Source organism: Mus musculus, chromosome 12 (assembly GCF_000001635.26).
Source record: "Mus musculus strain C57BL/6J chromosome 12, GRCm38.p6 C57BL/6J".
Taxonomy (NCBI): Eukaryota; Metazoa; Chordata; class Mammalia; order Rodentia; family Muridae; genus Mus; species Mus musculus.
In genome coordinates this window covers 65311081-65318403 of record NC_000078.6, presented here as the reverse complement: position 1 = coordinate 65318403, position 7323 = coordinate 65311081, and the positions used below count along the sequence as shown (strand labels likewise).

The following is a 7323-nucleotide window of genomic DNA, read 5'->3' as shown; positions in this document are numbered from 1 at the left end:
ATACCGCAACTCTGTTAGTCAAAAGCTGAGCGGTCAATAAAAATGGAGCACCCCAGGGTGGATCTAAGAAAGGGACAATGATGAACTCCTAATCGTGAATAAATAGTTCTAAATAAAAAGTAAACTTCACAGTTTATCTAACATCCAGCAAATGCGGCAGAACAAGAGGCTTACGGTTAGTCATCAAAAGCATTGAAATGCCGTGCTTAAAATCAGACATTTGCTATCATCAAAAAATAGAAAAGGCGAGAAAGAAATTAAAATAAAAATGAGTTTTGAGATAATACAAATATGCATTCTCTAGAAATTCCACTTCTGCATTTAGGCAGGTAATTTACACTGAGTTTTGTAAGGCATGGGAGTTACTTAACTTGCTTTAGAGAGCAGAATGAGCATGCTCAGTGTTTTTCACTGCTAGCAGCTAGAGAGTGGGGGATCATCTTATAGAAACAAATAGCAATCAATCTGCAGGATGTTCTCCAACTTCGTGTTTCTACCAAAGCAGACAGAGGTTGAAGGTGCCAAGAGCAAGAAGAAGTTCAAAAGAGCCTGAGCACCGTTCTTTAAAATACAGCTGAGAAGGACTGATTCCACAGCTACATCGGCTGAAGTTTTCCATACTCGTTCTGTGATCTGTCAGTCACTTTCTAAATCTCTAACTCTGCTTGTATAAGGGATTTAAGCATCCACCCAGGACTCTAGAATAGAGATGGCTAAAACTCCACATGACTGTGTATTAATTGATCAGGTTTCTGACGTAATTATAATAACCAGATGGAGCTGCTACACAGAGTGGGGTAGGTACTCTACCACGGGCTTCCTAAATCTCATCTCACCTGAGTCTCTTCATACCCTTAGATACGGCAACTGTTACACTGATTTTACATAAAGGACAGTGAAATCAAAGAGACTGAAAAATTCCAACAAACACCCAGCTAGAAACCAAGCAAACGTTAGTGGGAACCCAAGCGGACTGTGTCTAAGACATCCCTCTTTATCAGAATCTTTTCATATCCCAGTCTCGTCTGAGTGGGGAAACAACATGGTATAGATGGTAAGGGTGGACCTCTGACCTTGACCTTTAAGTGCTCCCCTCTTCTTGAGTATGGATTAATCCTAGACACTGGTTTCTACTGGGATTATACCAAAAGGCTGACTTTAGTCATTCCTGTCTTCAGAGGAGTTGGGATAGGTAAGTTCACTGACGGAAACTGAAGCAGTGTTTAATTTTTTTTTTAAGCAGGAGTAAAGAAAAGGGTTGAGTGTCTTAAAAATGAGAGTTAGATGAGGGGTTAGTAAGTGAGAAGAGAAAATGAACTGTGATTCAAGGCAAAGAGACTTGGGGAGGCCAGTTTTTCAAGGCAAATGAGCATATCGCACCCCAGTCACACAAAATTTAAAGACAGCCAAGTCTATAGAGCAAGTGGTTGAGAACTTATCTCAAGAAAAATAATAGAATAAACAGAAACAACAACAAAAAGAACCACAAAATTAATAATAATAATAATAATAATAATTAATAATAAATTCTGAGATGCAGTGGCACACATCTATACTCCCACACTTAAAAACCTGAAGCAAGAGTATCACATGCCCAAGGATAGCCTGAGCTACATAGTGAAGAATATCACATGCCCAAGGATAGCCTGAGCTACATAGTGAAGTTAAGGGTGACACATGTTACATGTTAAAACCTTGTCTAAAGATATGTCTAAATTTGATTTTCATTTACTTAAATTGCTTTGCAATGTATTTCTATAACATACCATGTAAATAACAACAATAAAGATGTATACAGAGCTCCCCAAAAAACCGAAACCAATACCAAAAAAATCAAATGTTTAAAAGTTATAATCATTTAATGATAAAAATAACCAACCCAAACTAAACTAAAACTGCAAACACCCTCCTGTAGTTCCCCCACTTTGAGCTCAGTAAATGTCCTATAAATTTGTGACTTTCTTCCATTAGTGAGTTCTAGCTTACCTTTGCTCTATTAATAGGTTGTCTGATGACATCCTGAGAGCTCAACATATGTTAAGATAATATTTAAGTATCTGCAAATATAAGCAACGGTTTATCAGATGATGCTTTATGAATGAAATTGTTTTACTTTCTTTTTTTTCTTTTTTCCCAGATCTGAACATCAAGCTCTAACCTGTAGCAGCCAGTGAACTAGAAAGAAGCCACAGTGAAGGAATAGTAGAACATGTGTGGTATAAAGTGGGAAAAGGTAATATTAGGAGATGGACGGGATAAATAAGGAAAAGTTAAGATGAAGGATAACTAACACCATTTTCTTAAAAGAAAATTGCAATCTACAGCTTTATAAGATTCCTACTAAAAGGAGGGGGAAACAGGAAAAGGCATAACATTTGAAATGTAAATAAAGAAAATATCTAATAAAAAATGCACATCTATACATACACACTATATAAAAATTCTTAATTCGAGTTACACCCTATGATACCATAGGTTGCTAAATTAGATGCCCAGTTCCAAACTGAAATATTTCCCTTAAAACTGTGGTCAATGTGTCTTCAAAGAACCATAAATAATATAAATGATTGCCATTGCTCTTGGTTGTTCGCCAGAACTTGATGGTGAGATCCTATTGCTGAAGATACCACACACTTGGTTAGAGAACAAAGTAGCTGGCTAGCTTTCATAGTATGAGAAGGTGCTATGAAGGTTCCATGTAGATACTGGGTTGAGAAAGAAATGTCATCAATAATTTTAGTCAGCTGGTAACCCTGTAAGTTATCATGACCAACCTGGCAAAACATGTTCATTGGTACAATAATGACATGGGTGTTATGAGGGTAACCAATAGCTTTGTGCTTAAGCCTACTCCAAGGAAAATTATGCCTAGTACTACTCATCTTGCCCAGAATTAGGACCTGGAAAGTTCATAAGCCCTAGGGAAGAACCTACTAGATTATTTTTATGAAGTAGGTACAGAATACTCATGTCTTCTAAATAGTTGTTTCTATATCCAAAGATTAGCACAGCTCTCATTCCTCATCAGAGAAGCTTCCTTTTGCAGGAGACAGAAGTTAATAAAGAGTCTTACAATCAGCAAAAGTATGCCTATGGAGTGTTCAAGCATTAACCGGAAATCTATATCTGACCTTCTCACTCCAAGGCCCAGGAATCATCAAAGAAGAAGGGAGAAAAAAATTATAGGAGCTAGAGATTGGGCAGAACTATGGCAACCAGTAGGGTGGTCATTTTGAAAATATTGATTCTTTTGTTTCATGAGCATGGAAGGTTTTCCCACCTCTCTGTATTTTCAATTTCTTAAGTGTCTTGAAATTTTCATTGTAGAAATATTTTGTAAAACTCCAGGGAATCTTAGCTTACTGAGGACCCCTGAGTGAGCCACGTGGAGCAGGAATTGATGCAAAAAAGCAAGAGGAATTTATTGTTCCAGTGCTCTGGGGTTGTCCCAGACTTGAAGGAGAGGCAGTGATCCCCAGCACCCATTCTGCGAGTTTTTATATGGTTTCCAGGGACAGAATAGAGCATCAGGAACTAGGCACAATATGATTAGTGGAACAATGCACTCTTTAAACTGATTGATCTTTAGGGAATGAGGTGATAAGGACTTCCCTTATCTGAAGGTGGGTAACGGTCTGTCCTGTGGAATGTGTTCTCGCCCACAGGTCGGTTCCTGCCCTGTGGTCTGAGAAATGTTAATTAGCCTCTGTCTTCCAGAGGGGCAAGTGTTCCATGATCTTCCCAAAGTTCCTAAGCTGACCTTCTTTTTTAAACTTATTTATTTTTTGTGAGTTTCACATCATAAACCCCAGTTCTGTTCATGTCCTGGGCTCTTCATAACTTCCCTCCACCCTTGCAACCTCCCTCCCAATAAATAATACACAAACAAACAAACAGCATAGAAAATATCTCGTGGAAACTAGTATGCCACAGTATGTCCTACAATACATCTCTCTGCTCACATCCTTCACTTTGCAAGTGTTCATTGCAATAAATCATTGGTCTGCTTTGAAATCTCTGACACTGTCAATATTGGACCCTCCCAGTTATCCTGTTGCTGCCCTGTATCATGGAGATACTACAGCTTTGGATCACAAAGACTGGACCTTTAATGCATCTCAACTGTTCACAGATGATATAGATTTTTGGGGTGGGCCAACTCAGAGACTTTATTCTTGGCATGGGTGTTAACTGAGCTGGTCAGAGCTCCTCCTCTCCTTTATCTGTACCATCTGGGTGAGCTCTCCAGCACTGCCTCCAGCTAGGCCAGCAACAGCAGAAGGCAAGATCAGCTCTCCTGTCTCATGCCCTACCTTAGTTTGTGTTTCCATTACTGTAAAGAGATCATGAACAAGGCAACTCTTATAAAGGGCATTTAGTTGGAGCTGGTTTACAGGTTCTGAGATTCAGTCCATTGTCATCATGGTAGGAAGCATAGCATCATCCAGACAGGCATGGTACAGGAGGAGCTGAGAGTCCTACATCTTGTTCCAAAAGCAAACAGAAGACTGGCATCCTTAGGCAGCTAGAAGGAAGCTCTCTCAAAGCCCACCCCCACAATGGCATACTTTCTCCAAAAATGGCCACACCTCCTAATAGTGCCACTTCCTGGGACAAGCATATTCAAATCACCACATTCCACTCCCTAGCCCATAGGCTTGCTCAAATCCATGAGTCTATGAAGGCCATACCTAGGTGTAGCATAATGCAAAATACATTTAGTCCAGCATCAAAAGTCCCACAGTCTATACAGTCACTACAATGTTAAAAGTCCAGGAGACAGCTATATCAGGCTCCTGTCAGCAAGCTCTTGTCTGCATCCACAATAGTGTCTAGGTTTGGTGGTTATATAAGTGCCTGACAAATACAGAAGTGGATGCTCACAGCCAACCATTGGTCAGAGCACAGGGTCCCCAATGAAGGAGCTAGAGAAAGGTCCCAAGGAACTGAAGGGGTTTGCAGCCTCAAAGGCGGAACAACAATGTGAACTAACCAGTACTCCCAGAGCTCCCTAGGACTAAACAAACAGCCAAAGAAAATACATGGTGGGACTCATGGTTCTAGCTGCATATGTAGCATAGGATGGCCAAGTCGGTCATCAAAGGGAAGAGAGGCCCTTGGTCCTGTCAAGGTTCTATACCCCAGTATAAAGGACTGCCAGGGCCAGGAAGCAGGAGTGGGTGTGTTGGTGAACAGGGGAAGTGGAGGATATAGAGGTTTTTCAGAGGGGAAACTAGGAAAGGGGATAACATTTGAAATGTAAATAAAGAAAATATCTAACAACAACAACAAAAAGAAACCTCAAAAAAATCACACCTCAATAAAAGACTGTCTGAAATTTAAAAAAAAAAAGTCTAGAATTCAAAGTCTCTTCTGAGATTCATAAAATCTCTTAACTGTAATCCCTTAAGTAAGAAATCAAATTCAAAGAGCAGAGTCATACCTCCAATGTCACAAGACATACATTACCATTCCAAAATGTCATAGTGAAATAACACTGGACCAAAGCAAGACCAAAAACTAGTTAGGAAAACTCCAAACTCTGCATCTCCATATCTATGTCAAAGCACTCTTCAGATCTCCAACTCCTTTGGCTTTCTTAACTACAACACAATTCTTTCTCTTGAGCTCTGTTAGTAGCTTTCCTCAACAGGTATTCCATGGCTCTAACATTTCTAACATCTTGGGAGCAGAGGCAGTTCCAAGGCACTTCAACTTTACAGCTTTTTGCTCTACACATGATCTTCTGGGCTCCTCCAAAGGGCTTGAGTCACATTTCTAGCTCTGTCCTCTATAGCTCTCCAGGGTCTGGTTGACTCTATTCCATTGTAGCTACTGTTCCTGGTGGTCATCCCATGGTACTGGCATCTCTAACATGCTGGGGTTTCCTCACTATAACTAGGCTTCACCAGTATGCTCTCTTCATGGTGTCAAGCCTCAACTTCTTTGCATGGCACTTTCAGTCCTGGGCCATCAAGTGCAGCTGAGGTTGCACTTTCACCATTGGCCTTCCCTGCCCCCTCACAGTGCCAAGCCTCGGCTGCTCTCCATGACGTCTTCATGCCTTTAAAGCCAGTACTACCATCTCTCTTCATAGTACTCAAGCCAATCCACTTCTCTTTCTCTCCTGTCTACAATATACTTGCACAAATTGGTGGTTCTTGCTGCAGATTGGCTACCCTGGGTGACATCCTCTGGACAAGGAGGTATCTCTGACCTACCTGTGCTGTGCACCAGAGGGCAGGTCTGTGGGTGGCATGTTGGTCCACAAGTCTCTGTCTGTCTTCTACCTCCCATGCTGTGCTGTGTGGTGGTAGATGGGTCTGTGTGTGTCTATGACCCACATGAGCTGTGGGATAGAGGGTGTCTGTGGGTGTTTTTCCTGCCTATACAGCATGACATGGAGGAACAAAGTTTTCTGTTTGTCTTCCTCTTCTCTCAGTGTGCTGCCTGGATTTGATTTGATTTGATTTTTATATGTCCTAGGCATAAAACAGGTTTTGCCACCAAGCCAGTTATCAAGCTAGGATGAACGGCCCTAACTGATAAAAGAACTCCACCACCAACAAGGTGTCTCTTTGCCCATTGACAGAAGGGGATATTTCATATTCTTAATTGGGCTTATTCTTAGGCACTTTTGGATTTGGTGGCTACTGTAAGTGGCATTGTTTCACTGATTTCTTTTCCAGTATGGTTATCATTAACATAAAGAAGTGAAACTGAGTTAGTTCATTAATTTTGTGTTCTACAACTTTTCTTAAGATGCTAATATATTTTTGGTGGTGTACTGAAGTTCTTTTATGTATAATATCACATTATCTGTAACACTTTTGACTTCCTTACTTCCTATTTGTTCCCTTCTATTTCTTTTTTCATTATTTTGTTGTTCTAGCTAAGACTTTAAGCATTACACTGAATAGAGGTGGAAAGAGTGGGTACCCTTGTCTTTTCCCTTCTTCTCAAAGGAACGGTTGAATTTTCTCCATTTATGATTATGTTGGTTAGAAGTTTGTTGTATATAGACTTTATTATTGTGAGGCATGTTTCTTCCATCTATAGTCTCTACACAACTTTTATCATGTAGGGATGTTGCATTCTGTCAAAGGCTTTTTTGCATCAATTGAGGTAATCATGTGATTTCCATAATTGAATCTATTCATGTAGTGAACTACATTTATCCATTTATGTATATTGGACCATTTCTCTAAGCCTAGAATGAAGTCATCTTAATTCTGATGTACTGTCAGTTTATGTGATCTTCAGTGCAGTTTGTAAGTATTTCAATGCAAATTTTTGAATCAGTATTAATCAGGAAAACTAGTC

General features: G+C 40.0%; 1 pseudogene; it reads right to left on the bottom strand.

The window, feature by feature from the left end:
* Positions 1 to 6473: 6473 nt before the first annotated feature.
* Gm52019 lies at positions 6474 to 6597 on the bottom strand (annotated as a pseudogene).
* Between the last annotated feature and the right edge of the window lie 726 nt (positions 6598 to 7323).